Source organism: Poecilia reticulata, chromosome 2 (genome assembly GCF_904066995.2).
Source record: "Poecilia reticulata chromosome 2, P_reticulata-male-v2, whole genome shotgun sequence".
NCBI classification, from domain to species: domain Eukaryota; kingdom Metazoa; phylum Chordata; class Actinopteri; order Cyprinodontiformes; family Poeciliidae; genus Poecilia; species Poecilia reticulata.
This window is the reverse complement of record NC_088831.1, coordinates 9,212,200-9,229,792: the sequence shown is the minus strand read 5'-3', so window position 1 is coordinate 9,229,792 and position 17,593 is coordinate 9,212,200. Positions and strand designations below refer to the sequence as shown.

The 17,593-nt window shown below is 38.7% G+C and overlaps 1 long non-coding RNA gene across 1 annotated transcript in view; it reads left to right on the top strand.

The window, feature by feature from the left end:
* LOC103476031 (uncharacterized) overlaps nt 1–15,779 on the top strand; it is a 165,895-nt gene extending 150,116 nt beyond the window's left edge. The window contains exons 3-4 of the long non-coding RNA XR_535394.3: nt 9,458–9,568; nt 10,500–15,779. This is a non-coding gene — a long non-coding RNA (uncharacterized LOC103476031). The remainder of the gene's footprint in view (nt 1–9,457; nt 9,569–10,499) is intronic.
* Nucleotides 15,780–17,593: the final 1,814 nt, after the last annotated feature.

The following is a 17,593-nucleotide window of genomic DNA, read 5'->3' as shown; positions in this document are numbered from 1 at the left end:
CTCACTCGGGGTCGAGATGTCAAATTAGCAGCGTTTGAAATCCTGGCTGCCTCCGGGATGTGGACATGGGAAATAATTAAGACATCTTGCACACAACATCTGTGAGAGCTCCAGCCTCGCCCGGAACAGAAGCTGCAAAATGGACATTAAAAAATGATGCTCCCACAGACATGCACAAGAGAAGTTACAAAAGCAATCGTCTGGCATGAAAACTTTATTAGGGACACGGAGATATCCATCCGGAAATAGAAGTGTCTGACATTTAAACTTCACCAAACTAAGTTCTCTTTTTTTCCCCCCAACATGTTGATCTTTAAAACAAGCCCGAAATACCTTGATAAATTAGTAAGCAGTGCATCCATACAAACCACAATACTTCTGCCATTCCAGAAACTATCAAACTAGACTTAACTAACATGCAGGGATATTGAGGACATTTCCAGACTTTGTTTTTTAATGTTTTCACATTTTGTTCCCTTACAACCATCAACGTCAACCCACTCAGATGACAAATTGGTTTGAGTTATAGATTCAATGCAAATTGAGCTAATTGAAAAAGTTGAAGGACTATTAATACATTTGCAAGGTATTTTAGTAAAATAATTGTACCTATATATCACCTTTTCATCACAAAGTTTCACAAAGACAGACCAGAAGAAATAGGATGTGGTTAAAAAAGCAAAACCGTTCCAAAGACCCAAAGAATCTCATTATACCCTAATATAAAATTATCTATGTTTTATTATTTTTTAAGCATACAGAAAAGGGATGGTAGTCTAGTTTTAGTTTGTCTTGCATCCGATTTCAGCATCGTCCCGAAATCCTTGAACTACGTATTCTGGAACAGTTCTTCACTTTGTTTGCATCTCAGAAACAGCAGAATCTTGTGACCTTTACCAACACTGGTAAAATTGACTGGAAAGTTACTGCAGCTCACACAGGAGTGAACCTGCAGCTTTAAATGTGACTGTGCAGCCAGGGAAACAGGCTGCACAGTCATGATATTTAGCAAAGCATCTTGATCTTTGTCCTAATTTTTAAGTATTGTTTTTCTTCATTACTGACTATCCGTTCACTACTTTAGCCATAATGCAACTGCGTATTTAGTCCGACCTATATGACTGCTTCTCCATAATTCAGTTTTGATAGCTTGAGTTTCCTTTACATGTCAAAAGGTCAAATAGTGGAACTTAATGTCTAAATTTAATACATAAGTTTTAAATGTCAGTGTGGCAACAGAATACTAATCTGAGAGCTAGCTGTGGTTCTCTGACCCTGTTCAGACCTCACACTAACATCTGTACACGTTTGAGAATCCTTAAAAAAATAAATCGGCTCATAGTCCAAATAATTGGATTACCAAAATCCAATTATTAATTTTAGCTCTTTAAGTAATGGAATGGGAATATCCCACGTTATGAAGCAAGGGGCTTCTCACGTCTACTGTCACACCCTGATCATTTCTGGAAATAAGGACATCAAGGACGATTGTTGTTTATACTTTGATTAGACCATTTTCTCTTTTGCCGATTTTCAAAAATGAAAAAGATGAGATAAAATTACATTAAAGTAAGTCAGATATGAGATAATCTTTAAATGTCAAGAAACGGTAACAAGATGAGCTGCCTGACTGAACTTTAGCACATCAGCATTCAAAGCAGTAATTAAAAAACTTCTAACCTAGACTTGTGACAAAAGTGGTTCGATGAGGACCTGTCCTTATCTCACTATAGTTTCATTTCATTTCATTTCATTTATTTATTTATTTCGAACAGACATTAAAAACAGTCAAAAAAGAACAAGAAAACAAAATAGAATGAGACAAACTCAAGAAATAAAATGTAAAACAAATCATTTTGCCCATGTGACATGCAATTCCACATTCTCTGTTCGAAAAGGAGCAGGTAGAAGATGCATCTTATAATATCCTGCCCCCCTCATACTTGTCGATGTATTATCAATTGACTTTCAGAACATCAACAAGAGACAACTTGTTTCCACTTTTCACTATGTTTAACTATGTACAATTATTTTAAGTACTATCTATATAATCATCTACACCATAAACCAACATGTTATATAGCATATTTTGAAATGAGTTCTGCTTTAATCAATTTTTTAAACAGGTTTACATTTGTAATTTTTTTTATCTCATTATTCAATCCATTCCAAACATTTACTCCACACACAGATAAACAAAAATTCTTCCTGGTTGTTCTAATATGTTGTTTTTTTAAAATACCCTTCACCTCTTAAATCATAACCACCCTCTCTGTCACCAAACATTTCCTGTATATTGTGTGGAAGTTTTTTATTTCGGACCTTAAACATGAATTGTGTAGTTCAAAGTTCTCACTTTTAGAGGCAAAGAGCAGCAAACAGGAGTCATAAGCAAACAAGCTGTTTGGAAAAGCAATGCCCATAAAATATAAAAATTACCATCACTGGGCTTTCAACAGGTTATTTATCCAAACATAGTGGTGGGACTTGATTAAAATGCGCATCCAAAATATGTATCAACACAAACATAATTCAAGAAACCCCGTTGCTGCTAAATTATTGAAGAAATAGAATAAGTATGAGCTCAACAAATATATGGATTGTTTCTAACGATTAGGTTTCCCATCCAATTAGATTATTGTAAAGTGCAGTCCCGTTCAGTTTTAAATGTTTCATCTGGCTGCAACATGTTTTGCAATGAGATGCTATTTTAGGTTTTAATAGCTTCCATAATAAACTAACTCCATCTATCACATCTTGTACTCAACAATAGTCATCATCAGATTGCTTTTTGTAGCAAAAAATGAGTCGACAAAAGTGACTTTGTCATCTATTGTTTTGTTTGTGGACATGGCACCAGAAATGTGCAACAGACTCTGGAGAGTCTCAATATGTACTTCCGTAAGGTTTTTGTAGCCTAAATAAATCAATGGACAATGTGACTCACCCATATTTCGTTTTAGATTAATGTCTATAATGTCTAAATTAAATGTCAGGTGTGACAATCATCCCAAAAGCTGTCCACGTGTTTCTAAATCAGTCAGGAAGGATGTTCAAGGCTTTAAGCGTCACCTTCACATGAATCAACCTCAACTGTTTTGTAAACAGCTTTCTGCCCGCCTCACTTCATTATCTGTCCTCGCTGCCACCTTTAATCAGCTTGTAATAAGCACAGTGTAGTGTTTCTTTTTTATGCACCGGGCCTAGGAATGTTCTATATAAAGCCGCAAAGCCACGACAGCCGGCTGACAGCTTCCCACATCGGTGAATGGGAATTAAAACACGGCTCCAAATGAGCTCCGGTCGCGGCGAAATAAGGAAGCAAAAGGAATTTTCATGTGAAATCCTGACAGCTCCCCGCGCAGGCCAAGGTGAGCGCGGCTTCCAGATGTTTGATCTGGTACGACACACTATTTGGGAGTGCCAGGACTTTGATAAGGTGCCCTCTGATTGAAAACATTGATTATTCCAGTCGGCGTATGTGTGGGGGAACTTACTGTATCTTCTTGGTTGGGGGATTTGCTGATGTCTCTGCTGTGCCTTCGAATCAAAAATGGCTTCAGAACAAAGCTCCTGAATGTCTCGTTTGGCTATTCAGTACAACGGCGAAATGTAAAATAGAAGTAGATGTTAAATGCTCTGTAAGGGGAGCCCAGCAGGGGGATTCTGCAGCATAATTAGGATGAGAAAATGGAATATTCTTTGAATACTAATTGAGTCAGGTCGCAAGTTTCTTGACGACGGCATCAAATCGTCAAGTTTGGTGACGTTATCGCATCAGGACGTCGACTGTTTTGCAAAGATAAGCTAAATTTAGCCGCCGTACGAGAAAGCCGGTGTCAATGCAACCTGGAGCGTCGTGAATGGAGTGTTTTTCTTTCACTTGAAAGTGACATTGTCCCGTTTTAACCTCAAAGATTAATCCCCGCGTACAACTGGGCTCAGTCAGCCATGCAAAATGACAGACAAAGGCCTCTGATGTTAGCATTTAATTCATAAAAGTGATGACTCCATCAATTAGGTGTCCTAAAAACAGCATTGGCAGGAAATCAATGCCTCGCTGGATGAAATATGGATGGAACAGCGACTCCCTCTTAATTGGAACCGGCACAGCTGCAGCGCACATCACAGGCTCCCTTGCTGCACATGCAAATCCCATTTTGATTGGGACTGTAACTGCCAGAGATAATCGTGGCCGAGGCGAAATGCTCTCTGGCAGAGCCGCGTGTATTTTAATATGGTAATGACGCCCGCGGAACAGGGCGCGAGAACAAGAGGTAATCGATAAGGCAATAAACAGCTCATTTGTTCTCGGAAAGGTGTTGGCAAGACCGGCGGAGGTTGTCAGTGATGTGAACTCCGAGGAATTTAGGAGCCATCATAGTCGCTTTAAACTGAAAGCGAACCAGAAGGGCTTCACACCTGTTTGAACTTCTGCTATTAGCCCTGTGAAGAGGGAATCAATAAAGCGTTAAAAAAAATCAACAGGAATCACGATGGTTTCTAATTCAACATCTTTAAATCTGTACCATTTTTTTCAGTATTTCAATTGAAAAGTAAAACTTGTTGTAATTATTGGAAAAAAAATGTGTTGGAAACTGTTTATATCTCTTGAAGCAACCATATTATGGCCTACGTAATACGGTGGTGCAAGATTACTTCAAGGCGACAAAGGTTGCTGCCAAAGAAGTATCAATGAATTAAAGATAAATGGAAGGACAAATATGGAAATACCATTGTGTATACTATTATTGTATGTCCAATATGTCAGATTACATCCTGCGTGCGACTCCTGAGAACATTCTAACCAGACACTGCCGCTCGAGCAGTGCCAGCTCTTTTTTTTTTTTTTTTTTTTCTTGACACAATCAAAGACGGAAATGAGAGATTTCATCAGTTATGGGGCAATCATCACAAACTGGGATGCGTAAACAGAGGACCAATCAAGACAGAGATAATCTAGTTGGATAAAGTATAAAATGGTGAGGTTTTATGTAATTCAGCACCACACTACGCTCGTCTGCTCAAATTTTCTATCGTCCCTTAATTACTGCTTTCCAGACTTCCTCTCTGTAGCATAACCATAGCTGGGTTGCTATGGTTATGCTCATTGTTGGTGTTCCAAAATGGTTGATTGGTACTTTTTTTTAATCTGATTAAAAATTTAATTGATTACTTTTTCAATTGAGTCACAGAAATACAAGAGTATCTTAGGTAAATAATTTAGATGGTTTACCCCAAACCAAGCAAAAGTATAAATCCAAAAGTTAGATGAATAATGAATTCTGCCTTTAAAAAAACGTCCCAGAGAAAAGGACATAGATCCAGTCTCCTGGAAGATGGTCACCAGTGCTGCGGCGCTGCCTTTCTTCCCTTCCTCCAGACGCGGAGACAAGCCAGCCATAACTGTGTGTGTTTGCCTGGCAGTGACAGGCTGCATAACCGAGTAGCCTGCGAGGGCTCTTTGAGGCTGGATATTAAAGTGAGTCACTTCCCAAACACATCATCATTTGATTTTAATCTGGTACAATAAGTGAATTTGGACTCATTTGTCCTGTTTTTGAACTTTATAAAATGCTTAAAACGATTGATTCATAGAGGCTACGACTGCTGATCCAACTCGTGAACACGGCGTCCCATGGCTGACAGATAACCAACCGATCTTCCTTGTTTTGCGTAGACCTCAAGCGTTTACCCGCCGCTGTTAAAATACCGAGCTTTTACGACTTAAAAAACAAGCCATTACAAAACCTTGAAAGTGTTTATCAATGTGTGAGAACCCTTCAACTTGTTCTTAGTTTCCGAACCTTTAGATTCACAAACAGGAATTCGTCTCTAGGAGTCTGTAGCTTGGACATTTTCCCAAATATTTAGGATCTGTCTGTTTGTAAGGACCGCTCTTGTCAACAGTATTCTTAAGATGACTCGCAGATTTATTGTCAGATTTGGTTCTGAACTCCGACTGGGCCTTTCCAAGGCTTTAATTATCTGCTGAAGCAATCCTCTTGTTGATTTTGACATATACTTGGACTCGCAGTGATATATTTAGCTTTAGACACCCAAAGGTGTTGGGGGGCAAAACTGACTGGTACCTCCTCAAATACCCAAAGCTCATTTTTAGCATTGGTCTTCTTTTGTGTTTTCTTTTTTTGGGTCAAAGCAGACCTTGTGGAATAATGGCTCAAAGTTTTACACTGGTTTAATCAGACTATAAATCATGACCCCACAAGATTTGAGCAGATTTCTGTCAAGTTTTCTCTGGGTTAAGGAACAAGTTTGCCAGACGAAAAACTTTTCTTCCAGACATTTGGTGGATGTATGATTGCTTTCTCATGTACACCACAATCTTTATTTGTTACGATATTGTGTTGTTAATGTCCTATAGCTCCTAAAATTACTTCTTGACAATTTAACACTTTTGCAACTGAGTAATCATAAAAATTCAGTTGCAAGACTGAACATTTCAACATCAGTTTGGTTCACCACTATTGATGTTTGGTGTGTGCTCAGGAAACCTCAATTCTAAGGTTGTGGACTCTGCGGCAATTAGACTTCTGTCTTTTTTAAAATGTCCACCCCTTTTCTTAATCATAGTCTCATCATCTCTACATCACAAAACCCTTGAAGTTTTGAAAGGCTGTGCACATTGATCTAGCATAAAGGCTGTGGAGCTATTTCACATTGGAAGAAATTATGAATCGACTGGACGGACATCAAGGTTCCCGAAGCAAAGCTACTAGTATGAACAATCAAACACAGCTTGAAGCTTTAGAGATCCCCACTGAGATGGAAGCCCAACTTATTTTACAAAGGCCCGCGCATGGACGAAAGTGACTAACAGGCCTGCTCGCACGTTTGTTGTTTTTTTTTTTTTTATCTTTTTGCAATGCCAGAAGTCGTTTCAGTGGGTGAATTTAAATAAAGGGCTGCCTCTGTTCTGCCTGGATATCCAAAGGCAGAGAGAGTTTTATCTACCCCTACATACGCATTGTTCACCCAGTGCTGTTTTCAAGGAAGTTCGGTTGTGATGCTGCTCGTGTCACCCTGCGAGTCCATCCAAGCTTGATGCAGGAACAAATGAAACTCCCCCAAGGGGATCTTCTTTATTTCTTCATGCTGGAATAAATTAATAAAACAAAATTATAGAACTCCGGCAATCGACTTTTATACCCATGTGTGTTCGGGTTGTGTCTTAGAGGGCTGACATAAGTAGGATTTAAATGAGGACAATAATCCTTGCCCGGCAGGAAGCAGTTTCCATAAATATTAATGGCAGGACTTTTTTTTTTTCTTTCTTGACGCTATGTAGTGTCATTGAGGCGAAACTGCAAATGGATGTCATCAAAGTTAAAACAAGGGCTTATGGGGAGGTTTTATCACTCATTTCTGTTTCATTATGTTGTCTGCATGCGCTTAACAGGAGCGAATGCCGCAGTGTTGTCCTTTCAGAGCAATAAACATCACAGGAACTCAGCTGTGTGGGGGCTGACATGGGGGCTACAGGGCCCTTTGCGGAACACTTAAAGCCAGGTTAATGCTTCCCGCGCTCTCTCTAAAAGGCTGTTCTTCTCCTGTCATTTCAATCACGTCGTCTTTTCACAACTTGAGTGGCGGCTATTTTGGCAGCTGCTTCAGCACCCAAGGTGCAGCGATAAGCATGTTCCCGTCGTGCAAGCGAGGGAGGAGGCGGGCAAAGTGCCGCATCAGGAGGTTTGCGCTCCTCTTGGTCACGGCCTCCTCCCCACGCCGCTCCATGTGGGAAACATAACGCCGCCGTTGTTACAGGAGCCAGGGGTTTGTGTTTGCAATCGACCGGCGCATTGATTTTGAATTAGCACGGCTGTAACGGCCCCTTCTGTCCAGCCGTGTTTTATAAGATTACGACGTGGAAGATGGAATGCGCCGCGCTTCAGGTTGACACCTCGTGCCAGCACCAGCAAATCCGTTTATCCGTGTCTTTCCGAGGGATTTCTAAAGAGCTTGGTTGCAAATTCCTTACCCGTGTAATGTTTGGATAAGGAAAAACTTTTGTTGCCAAGACGCCCCATTGAAAAGCCTGCGATTAACCTGCAATTATTTTCATTTTTTTTAGCTGACCCTTTGTTGCCTTATTGTCATTTCAAACAAACTCTTGAGTTTTCCGGCGTTATTATGAAAGGTTAACCCCACTGTTATGTTGGCAGTGACTCAACTTGTCAGAGATCCCGCCCCTCTCTTGCCTCATGAAAAACAAAGAATAATCATGAAATTTCCTTTTCAAATATTTTTCCACTCTACCTCAACGATTCTTCTTCTGCAAACTCATTATTTCCACGTCAAGACATTGAGTTGACTAATTCGTCTTTGCATAATAGCAAAGTTGCATAACGAGGCCATTACCATGTCTGATAGTGAGAATAAAGTTCTTAATGTGATAATAGTTTTAGATTTTTCTGACCATGTCATTCCTGCCCCGCTGCTCTACCCTTCCTCACTGGAAATGCCAAATAGGTGCCTCACCGTTTTTATATTTTTAGGTTTGGCGTAAGGTAGCTCATAAAGTATTTCCCATCGTGACCATTCTTGATTGTATTAGCGTCGCTCACAATGGTCGCTTTGTCTATGCAATTATCCAGAAAAGGAAAATGTGAATATTTTGTGAAACTGTTTAACTTTTGCCGTGCAGTTATGATTGGAAACTAGTGGTTTTCTATCATAACTGATTTTTAACCTAATATTTTGTTATCTTATGACATTTTTAGAGTGCCCATGTGATCCCGAGTTAAATAAGTGAATATGCTTTAACTAAGTTAAATAGAAACCAAATGGTGATTGATTTTCAAAGATACAGTACCACAAGAAGTAATTTCTTTGATGAAATAAAAAAAAAAGTGACAATACCCTCACGGAAAATATAACTTTCACCAGACACTTTTTTTATTTCAGATTAGTGACTCTTTTTCTGAAAGTCATCAGCCGTTATCAGAGTTCCTCCTCCTTATCAGCGGACGTATACAGCTGTGTGTCGAGGTTAATTAAAAGGACTTATCTGTCATTGACGACCAACCTATGCAACGAGCTTTCCGTCACGCCGGTTGCATTTGTCCCTTTCCTTCAGCGCTCTTGTCAGCAGTTTCCATCACCGCGAGTTAGCGTTCGTTGGGAGGATCGTAATTGTACACCAGACTTGGCTCCACGCACTCGAGGAGCCTCCAGAGAGGGATGACTGCCCTTCAATAAAGATAATGGAACATGTGCTTCAAAAAAAAAAAAAAAAAACAGGCCCACAGGGTTTGCTTTGGGTAAACAGTTTAAAGAAGAAGATCCAGAAATTACCGCGACAAACGCAGCTGTAATCAGAGCACGGGAATTATCCGGGCCGTCGAATGCAAACGATCTGATTAGAAAAGTGTTGCGGCATTAGTTTGCTGATACAAGCAACTTACGAGAGCCCTGTTTTAAACATTGATTATTTCAGCTTTGCAGATGCTGCTGCTCCCTGGGCCAAACAACAATGTAACTCAATCACTGGGAGAAAGGAGCCTCGGTGCCGATTCTCGTGATTGCAACAAGAAACTTCTTTCTGAAGGTAAAAGCCAAAAAGAAAAACTAAATACAAAACAAAACAGGAGATTTCTGAGTACAATATGAAAGGCCAACATCACTGAGGGGTGTAGTGAATAATAATAATAATAATAATAATAATAATAATAATAATAATAATAATAATAATAAATCCCTTCTGAATTAATGGAGCAATACTTAAAATGCCACTAATGAATTTATTGTCCAGTTTAGTAAATCCTGTAAAAAAAAACACAATTTTTTGTTTATAGCTAACAAAAGTTAGCTGTGTGCTGTTCTGATCATGCAGCGTGTCTCACTTTAGTTTTATTGTGTTACGCTTTCAGAGATGTATTTCACACGCCTCGTCTGCATGGCAGTCGTCAGATCATAACAGATTTTCAGTATGTTACAGATATTTGCCTTTATATTTTCTGTTTTTTTTTATGTATTCTTTGGGTTGTTTTCTTCCTTTAAAAAAATGAAACCTGAAGCTATTGTGATGGTATTTGGAACTGTTAAGTATTTTGCTTCACCTTGATGGAAAACTAAAGCTCTAGCCCAATGGTCTATTTTCAGCTTTGAAAATTATTCAAATTATTCTGCAACCTTCTACTAAATATTTTTAATTTTTTTTTACAATGAGATTTCTCTAACGCTGAAGCAGTGAGCAGTATTTTAGTTTTCCCTTAAAAAGCTGTTTTTTGACATACTTTTTGGGTTGTACAGGTTATTATAAATGCAAAACAATGCTACTCTGCATCACTCTGCGTTAGTGAACGTTTCCATAAGAAATTGCAATTATCCTCCACCAGGTCTTACAGTTGTGAAACAAACAAAGTTTGTTGCTGTGAGTAACTAGTCTTTACAAAGTCCTGTTGTGGGTCCAAGTTTTACTAGCAAAGTCGCATCCTTTGGTAATCATGAGAAAAAACTTTATCTGTCCTTTATATTAGGTCCAGCATATCAAACCAACCACACAAGGACTGTTTCTTTTTTTTTCTCCAAATCTACGATACCCCTGACCTCCTTGTTGGAATTTAACACCCTTGTCGCCATCCATCACAGCTGATGTTGCTGCAAAACAACACTGGATGTTATTTCCTCCCTCTGGTAGCGCCGCTTTGGATGTGCCTTGCCCTTTTATCTGTGTAATCACCAGTCACCATGCTGAGATCAGACGCACTGTCCGAGTGACTCCATTCACTGTGCCTGAATGGGAAAAAAAAATAATAATAAAACAAATCTGAGGCCATATGAAAGCATGAGTAGGTGTTTTGTGTGTGTTTGTATTGTGCCGTTCCAACAGCGCGGTGTCAGAACTGCAACTTTCCAACGCAAACACCGCTGGCAGCTCTCCGTAGTGATCAAATCAGACGTCACAAAGCCCGGCTTGAATCAGCTGTGAAGTTCAGACAAGTTGGAAGGCGCGTAGGCTGGAGGTCGTGCGTTTGTGCATGTGTTTCTGTGCACAAGCCAAAATGAAGGAGCAGGCTTCATGTGCCCACGCCGCAACGACTCCCCGGTCACCACGGTGCCATTCACAGTCAGAGTTTGTGACGGCTGTCAGACGAGCCCCACAGCAGATGCCTTGATGTGCTGATGCAGACAGAATGTTTTCTTCGAGTGTTCTATTTCATCCCAGAGAAAAAAATAAATAAAAATAGGAATGTCTCCGGGTCGGGTTAGCTCAACTCAGGCGTCTGTTTCTTACCTTAGCTAGTCATGCATACGTGTCGCAGAGCTAAACAGGCAGTAATATCAAAATTAAAGGGACAGCAAAATGCAGCGGTAGCTTCAGATTGCAGCTTGCTCTGTATCTTATCTCCACAGATCCTCCCTGCTGCATGCCAGCTTTCCATTTAATTTCCTGCCTTCTCATTCCATGTTTTTTTTTTTTTGTTTGTTGTTTTTCTGCCTGATTTAAAAAAAATAAACAGGAGTCCTTATCGGTAAATCCATATGTCGTTTCCCTTCGATGGATCATAATCGAAGCAAACATTATCGGAAATGGAAACAGCAGATTTTCCTCCATATCTTTGTTTCTTTTTTTGTTTTGTTTGTTTTTGGGGTTTTTTCTTGTGAACAGCATTCAATAAGCGTTTCAGTACTGATAAGATTTGGCTTATCTTCTAATCTTTTAACTTTTTCTGCTTTAACATAATGTCTGCCATCTACACTTGCCGGCCACTTTATCGGGTACACACACACACACACACACCTTCCTGGAATAAATCCTCTTTTGCCCGCAGAAATGCCTAAAACACTTCCTAAGGATTTCAGTCTATGCTCACATGGCGGCGGCGCACAATTGCTGCAGTAGATGGACTGTGATATAAGATTTGATTCTCAGCTGGGACTTTTGCCATGATTTTTTTTTTATGTTACATATATCTATAATTCTCACCTCACTTATTTCTCATCTAAAATAAAAATGGATTAAACCAGATATTTTTTCCAATCTGTAGCTAAATTGTAAAATCTTGTACTTTAACAAAAAACTGCCATTCATGAGATATTTTTGCCTTTTATGGACCATTGTCTTCAAAGATAAGAATTGGTTGTGAATGAAACTCCCAGCAGAAAAACAATTTTTTTCCAAACACATCTTTGAATTTCAGGCACTGCATATGGAAATGAACTTTATTAAGTCAAGACTATAGGTTGCGTCAAAGTAGACGGGCGCCACTGATTGCATAGGAACCTGTGTTTGTATGACGTTCAAACAGAGTCATAAATTTCAAACATTATCGGAAATGGATGATAAATGGAACCGTACTGGTTCCATTTATTTAAGGTTCTGTATTTGTCCCGGTCCAACGCTGCTCTCTCTCTTATCTGTCTTTTTGCCAGTGATTGATATTTTGTCCCAACCAGAGTATCTACAGGACACCATTAATATGCAGCTCCAACACATCAGCCGAAAAGCTTTATCATTTGTTTCTGAAGATATGCCTAACTTGACACATGCAGGCTTCAGTACATGTCCATCTCCTGCAGAGGAGAAGCTAACAAAAGCATAGCATGTCAGCAAACTGCTCTATTTATTCAAAAACAAAAGATAATTGGGCTTCTGAAAATATTTAAAACGCTCTTCCATACAACCGTGCGCAGACCAGACTTGGAAAAAAAAAAATGCTCTGAAGCCACAAATTGTAGTTTTTGTTTGTAAGGACAACAGCACCTGTAAATGTTAGCTAGTAGAGAATTACAGCAGCAACCCTCAAACGCATTAGCTATCACATGAAGAAATCTGTGTGAAAACCAAAATGTAGGAAGAAAAATAAGATGTAATTGCTGTATTTAGTGAGAACTGCTTTTTATTTTCATTTTCTACGTGGTTTCTAGAGCTCAAGGAGCAACTTTCACTGTGACTCATGTGTGTGATTTTTAAATGAGGCACTACCTTGAGGCTGTTTATTGTTAGTTTTTTTTTTTTTTTACTTGTCTACTGCATTTTCAAATGTTTATGTTGTTTATAAAAAGCTGAACTCACACAGTCTGAGAGCTCTTTTTTTTCTCTTCCCACAATCTCTGACTATTGCACAGTCGGACCTTGGAGAGACGCCTCTGGGACATTCACTGTTCAAATGTTTAGACAGAATATTTGTATCCATTTGCACTCTTTTTTTTTTCTTTTTTATTCAAATTCCATGAAATTTTCAATTAGGTTTTAAAACGCTTTATAGCACCGGAACTTCAATTCCAAAGAGATTTAAAGATCTTTGGTTTGCTGCAGACACAGAGGATACCATTCTACTTTTTTTCATCTGACAGCTGCCTTCAATAAAACTCACCACAATATTTTGATCACCCATCTCATTTTGAAAACAATCTAATTAATAATGCCCTGCGACTCAGCAATTAAAGATCAAAATTGCAAACTTCAGTATTAGTATTTTATACGTCCTTCACTTTTTGAGCTTGAACTTCAGAACGTTGATAAATGAAGCAGGAGTTATTTATCAAGCAGATGCTCGTTTTTTTGTTTTTTGTTTTTTTGTTTTTTACCTCCGTCTTTCAGTGTGGCAGCTGCTTTGTCTGAATGTACCTGTTTGAACTCTGGATTGCAGGTTCTCATTATTTGGAAAATGTCGGATTTTGCCCAATAAAGACTGAATGAGAAAAATCTCACCGTCGGAGAAAGTGCCTGGAAGGGCTGTGAAATGAAATGTCACCAGTCGTGTACTGCAAAAAAGCAACAAGTCATTGTGAGTAAAAAATGAATGCATTCACCCTTTTTTTTCTCCCCCCCTCTCTCTTTTCTCCCCTCGTCTTTCCTTGCGGTAGAGTTGTATGTATGAGGGTGGGTGGAGCGCAATCACATTTATCTTCATTGCACACCCTAAAGCTAGGATAAATGAGTTCAAATGATGGAGTATTTGCATCACTGAGCAAGATTTTGGATGAATGAGCCAGAGCTATTGATGAAATCCTACTCCAGGCTCATGTGACATTCATCCAATTCATTCACTCCATTGACTTGCCTCCAGTGTGAGCCATGGTCTTTACATTTGCCTGGATAGGCAGAAATATATGGTTTTCAAACGGTTTTATTAAGATAAGTACTGGTGTTAAAAGAGATCATAGTTTTGTGACTATCTCTCTTTTTTGCCTTAGATTTTATAGCTATGAGGCCAGGAACTTAAATCAATTTTCACCAGCATATACAGATTGAATTTTTATCAGATTAAATACGCCGAAGGTATCAAGTGCTTGGTCATTATTATTGTTTCCAATATTTTATTTTTTTCCTAAAAACATAACATTTTTATGTTGATGCTCACTGTCTCCTATCCTGCTATTCATGAGGGTATAAAATGCTACTTGGGTCTGAACATGACAAAATGAAGCCAATTTTTTAGGACATCCAGTCCTGTCGAGTATTGGGATCACATGCCTGGAATTCACAGCTTTCAGGTGCATTACGGCCTGGTATGCTATTTATTTTATTTATTTATTTATTATTTTGATGTGATGTCACCATCTTGACAGTACTCTAGAATCCCATGTCCACCTATTGAGTACTGTATGGAAGGACAAACTGCCACGGATTGTTTTGGACATGCCATCAAATTCTCTAAAAGCAAAAGCGTTGCACAGACACCACTACTGCTGCACAAAAAAACTATTTTCCTGAACTGTTGCAGCAATGACCCAAAAATAACATGTCTGCACTATGCAGACATTCTGTCTGCACCGATGAAGAGTCTGGAAAAAACAGCATGTCAAGAGATCTGAGTGGCACTGTTATATTGTCAGATTTACTTCTCTGATTCATTTTGTACACTTATACATGTTTTGGTTTTTTTTCTAATAAAGAATAAGTTAAAAAACAAAAGAAAAAAAATTCCTGGTTGAGATTGCATGACATGTAGCTGGGCTGTATCTCTTAAAGGAATAGTTACTGTTAATAGATAACCTCACTAAAACACTCAACAGCACACTTTCCATTTAAAGCTATATGTATGTGAGAGGAATACAGTGGTAGAAAAAAAGTTTAGATGCTTATTTACCAAGTTTAGATGTTTGTTTACTAGTGAAGTTGTCTAAAGCCTGTGGGGTTTGACTCAGTCTAGTTTTACCAAATCTTCAACTGACTGACGGAGGGACAACAAACTTCCAATACTCATGTCTGGCGAAAGTCTGAAAACTGACTGTTAGTAATCAAATATTTGAATCCAATTTATTTACAGGACTTAAAGTAGATGTTTTATGAGTCCAAGTTACCTTGAGAAAAAAATAAATAAATAAAGGAACTTATCAAATGACTTCAAAAGAAAAATTACCTCTTCTATTTTGTCTGACTCAACCATTTCTTTTTCTTTTTTTTCCTCTGTATAATCTCCACTCTGTCCCGGGGTCACGCTTCTACTGCCCACTTAAAATGGGAGCCACAGCACAGCCTGAAGAAAAGCAGTGAACTTCTGGGCACTGAAACTTTTTTAATAGTGAGTTTTGGGGTCACTGCGCACTGAAGTCACTGGCAATGTGTCACAGATGACTCTCAAGTTGGGCGACGTCCCAGAAGATTCAATATTCCATTAGGACTATTATTTCTAAAGTAGATTAATCCCTGTCATTTAACGCTTGGCTGATGTCCATTTGAAGTCATTATGTAGAGGCACTGACAATGTTTCATAAATTATTCACAGCTTTATCTGGGACGCTCTTCACTCACCATGCAGGAACTTGATCGCTTGTCGCCAGAAAATAAAAAAAATAAAAAAGAAAAATTGCTTACGTTCATGAATACAATAGAGAAATCATTTTAGACATGAATTCTTATGGAGGACATCAATAGACGGCATAATTTTTTTCTGTTTTTTTCTTAAAGTGTATGTCTGAAATCAAGAGACGCTCCAGCAGAATCGAGTCCCTTGCAAAAAAAAAAAAATCGGCGTACCCCGTCTTTAAAAATGAAAACGTATTTGTGCTCAGCCCCTCTGAGAGAATTCTTATTCAAGCGTCTTTTGCTGCAACTACAGCAGCGACTCATTGCCGTTTGTCTCTACCAGCGATGCACATCGAGAGAAATCCTTCCCCTAATCTTTCTGTTTTATAAATAGTTAAGACGTTCAGTTGAACTGGATGGAGAGCTGTGAACAGAACAGGGAGCAGATACAAAATCAAATTGGATTCTGAGCTGAAGCTTGACTGTTCTGTTCTAATGCAGTGGGAATTACAAAGAGTGTCCTTAAAAAGCCTTAAATATCTTCATCACAAGTCTTAATTTTTGTTTTATTCACTAATGTTCTCTTAACAAACTTCTGAGGCCTTCATGTTAGCTGCTTGCACTGGGTTTATTTAAATGTATTTGATTAAACCGGGGGTTGATAGTTAAGACTTTTGGAAAAAATGTGATAGCACCACAATGTAAAAAAACTGAAATCACAGATTCAATGGAACAGTAATGCTTTACCATTATGTACACATTTGTAAACTAGTTCTCAATATGTTCTTTAGCTGAATCCACTGGTGGTATTAACCTGAATACACCACAGCCGATCTATTCTCGTGCTTCATTTGTTTCTGCTGCAGAAACCCAGTTTCCCCATAGGGATAATTAAAGTTTCATCTCCTCTAATTAAAGACATTTCAAAATTCTGAACACACACACGCACACAAAGAAGTCCTAATACGAGGTCTGAAAAGGAACTGTGAGAAACACACGCACACACAAAGAAGGAAAAAAATGGTTGAGTGGCTGAATGATTGAAAATGCAGTCATGCTGAGAATGTATGCCTAAAGTTTCCTGCCAACACTTAATTGGCATGCTGTCAAAGAATGGCGGTGTACATAAACAACCTGCCCACATGTTGTTTTTGTGTGTCAGGCATCCATCATCCCTTCATACAAGGTTGAGTGAAAAGCGTTTTTTTTTTTTTGTTTTTTGTTGTTTTGTTTTTTTTTTTTCAATGGAAGGTTTTCCCTCTTACTTTGTTATTGACTTCAAGAATATGTTTGATGATACACTTTTATTTTCATTGGCAGATCACACAGGCACGTTGAAACCAACAATAAGTGGAATTTAATTAAGACTGATGCAGCTTAAGACACAGATATGGCGTGAGTACAAACATGCTTTCAGTTCGACTTGAAAACAGCTAATCTAGTTTAAACTTCATCTCAGCCCTCAGGTCACATGAAATAAAATGAAATATCCGCTAAGATGCAAAATGAAAGCCACTTTTTTTATGACGTGCATACTGGTAAAATGATTAGTTACGCTCTACTCCTCCTTTCAGCCAGACTGAACTGGGATTATTTAAAGTCAGGTATGACACACGCTACTCAAATGCTGATTTTTCATTTCCTAATGATGTGCTGATAGTGACTCATGAGGACGTCATTAGAAATGCTTTTGTTATCACTTTGAGCCTGAGATGGTGATTGATGTCAATGACTTAGGCTGTGTTCGCAAAATTGGACCAAAGTTTTAAAATTTTTTTGTTGCGGTGACTTATCTGCGTCTCTTTATTTCCACTTCAACAACTACGTTTTCAAACATTACATCAGGTTTTGCTGATCGAGGTTTGAGAAAGGCTG